Source organism: Eptesicus fuscus, chromosome 20 (assembly GCF_027574615.1).
Source record: "Eptesicus fuscus isolate TK198812 chromosome 20, DD_ASM_mEF_20220401, whole genome shotgun sequence".
In the NCBI taxonomy this organism is placed as follows: domain Eukaryota; kingdom Metazoa; phylum Chordata; class Mammalia; order Chiroptera; family Vespertilionidae; genus Eptesicus; species Eptesicus fuscus.
In genome coordinates, this window is record NC_072492.1 from 48711818 (window position 1) to 48714807 (window position 2990).

The following is a 2990-nucleotide window of genomic DNA, read 5'->3' on the forward strand; positions in this document are numbered from 1 at the left end:
GCGCCGCGCCAGTCGTTTTAAAATCCCGAGCCTGCCCCTGAGCAAGGGTCCTCCCGGGGCCAGGCCCTCGGTCCCGAGATGCCGCGCCGCGCCCCCTCCGCGCCCCCAGCCCATCTCGACCCCAGCGCGGCCAACGATCCTCCCAGCCCCTGACATGCCCCGGGTTACGCGCCCTTCCCTTCGGAGGCGCAGTCCCCGGGACTTGTCCGAGCCATAGCCCAGGGTCCCGGCCCAGCTCGGTCAGGCCTCCCGCTTCGGAACCCAGTCGACACCTCCCTCTCAGTCGCCCGGCCTTCGAATGAGGAGGCACGAAGCATCCTGGGAGTTGTAGTCTGAGCCCCGCTCACCTGCCGGGACCAAGGAAACAGGGGACGCTAAGATGAACTACATTTCCCAGGGTGCCCCGGCGCGGCCGTTAGTCGAAACCCGGCCTCGGTTCACCACCCGGCCGTTGCTAGGAGCTGTCCCAGCGCCACTTTGGGAAGAGGGCCCCTGGCTCCAAGGCGAACATGTCTGGGTCCTAAGACAGAGCACTCTTCTGTGGGCTGAATCGTGATCGGGAGGGCGTGAGAAATGGGTTAAGTTTAGCAGATTGACACGTGAAGCCATAATTATGTATTTATCCCACATTCCAAAGCTTAGGGAAGTGGCTGTGACCTAACTGTTCAATTAAGAAAATCAAAGATGCAACGCCAGAATGAAACCCAATACCATCACCAATAAAGACACACAACACTTTTTGTGTTAATTACAGGTTTTATTAGGGGTCTTCCGACTTAACAAAGGAAAAAGGGGTTAGTGGTTTGGCTTACCCGCAGGCCGAACAGTGTTGGTGGGTCACCGCTGTCTAACGGTGACTGACATGCTATGGACTCCTGCACCTTGGACTCCCGGCCCCGCTGAGTGTCCAGCCAGGGAAGGGCAACAACGCAAGCTAAAGGCAACTTGTCAGGTAAAAACCAAACTCAAACCACAAGTAAAAGGAGAAAGAGTAGCAAAGAAATGATACACTCCAACGGATACAGGTCCCATCCTTGAATCCACAGCAATTGTAAATAAAACGGTTTTCACAAAGTAGTCAGCAGTCTGAATATTATGTATTTGTTACCTAATCTATGAAAGTAAGAGTATTGTGGCAAAACAACCTATTTTGGTTCAGAATTCTTTTTTTTTTTTTTATTTGAGAGAGAACCATTGACTTGTTGCATCCATTGGTTGATTCTTATATGCGTCCTAACTGGGGATTGAGCTTACAAACTTTGGCCTACTGGGACAATGCTCTAACCAACTGAGCTACCTGGCCAGGGCTGGTTCAGAATTCTTAAAATCACTTCCAGTTTTCCATGATTTCCTGAGATAATGAATGGTTCACTTAAATTTAAGGCAAAATCACACAAACAAAACCCCCTTAGAATCTAGAAATGTGCAGGCCTGCAACAGCTAACATCTGGTAACTCACTCCGAAGACTCCTTATAATTCTGTTTACTGTCATAGACCACAGAAATAGTTACTGAAAAATTTAATAAGTATGCACAGCTAAAAGCAAAACTCCACCACCACCATTTTTATTGACTTCAGAGAGGACGGGAGAGATAGAAACATCAATGAGAGAATCATTGATTGGCTGCCTCCTGCATGCCCCCACACTGGGGATCGAGCCCGAAACCTGGGTATGTGCTCTGACCAGGAATCGAACTATGACCTCCTGGTTCATAGGTCGATGCTCAACCACTGAGCCACGGCGGCTGGGGGAAACCACCACCACCATTTTAAAATTAAAAAAATCATTTTATTCATTTACCTATGACTTGGTCTAATCCTCCAAATAAAATATTGAGTAGTAAACATTCAATTAGTTGAGATCTCTGCGTTACTCCATGAAAATGACCAAAACCTTTACGGGAATCAGGAGAATCAACAACTCCTGCTCTCAGGTAGAATAATCCGTTTCCTGGCTCTGCTCCTTCTCCAGCAGCAGGAGCAGCTGCTGCTTCAAGGCAGCCTCTAACTCCAGGCATGGCTTCCACGTGTGTAAAAAGATGAGCAGCGTTAGGAAGATCTGCATCTATTCTCTCCCTTCCTAAGAAGGTGGATGGAAAGGACTGAGAAAGGGGAGCAGGGACTGAGCAGCATTCCCCAGAGAACTCTGGGGTCGTGAACTTGAACAGTTCTTTCTCCAGCCAAAGCCCTTCATTGAAGAAAGGCAAGGATTCAGATCTAACATGTTAACTTCAGGAATTACAAAATGCCTCCAGAGAGAGAGAACCTGCAACTCCGGGCAGTGAGTTCTCAGAGCGCATGTCAACACAGTTAACGCGGCAATGGAAGTGTTCGGGAGTCAGCTGATAGTGCAGGAATGTTCCGTCCTGAAAACAAGAACAGGACAGGCCCTAAGGGTTTGGGGCCAAGTGTCCGGAGGTCACTAACGTTCCAACACTGAAATACCCCTCAGCACATACCTAACAGGGAAGACAGCGCTCCAGGCACCTGAGGAAGAATCAGCTTCCATCCGTCACAAAGAGCACGAGTTCCCTACTGAACCTCAAACTTTGGAGTCCTGCTCAGAGTGCTTTTACAAAAACTTAGATCAGGATCCTCTAATAGGAAAATCTTGTTAATTCTACTCGGTCATCATCATTTTGGAGGAGACTAGGTTGAAGTTTACCTTTGTAATGTCTGAAAATCTAATTTACACCCAAGAACCCAGCACAAACGTATCTACGGCCAACTCTGCCTCCTTAGGGACAGCCTGGACCTGCTGCTTCCTGTTCAGCACTCAACAAACCCCTTCTCCGGGACGGACCAGAGCGCTCCTGGCTCCCCAGACGCAGCAATGCCAGCGGATGGTCGGCTGTCGGCTGAGCAGGCCTCACTCCTTCTTTTGTTCTGTGTTACCTAAACCTAATAAACCCATTACCTTAAAGTTCTTTATAACTTGAACTTGTTTAATTATGTGGTACACTCTTGGCCTCTAGACAGTACAAATTAG

The 2990-nt window shown here is 48.8% G+C and overlaps 1 long non-coding RNA gene across 1 annotated transcript; it reads left to right on the forward strand.

Moving 5' to 3' along the window:
- The first annotated feature begins 492 nt into the window (after positions 1–492).
- LOC129147479 (uncharacterized) lies at positions 493–2928 on the forward strand. Its single transcript, XR_008554840.1, has 2 exons — positions 493–952; positions 2744–2928. It is a non-coding gene; the product is annotated as an uncharacterized LOC129147479 (long non-coding RNA).
- The last annotated feature ends 62 nt before the right edge of the window (positions 2929–2990 follow it).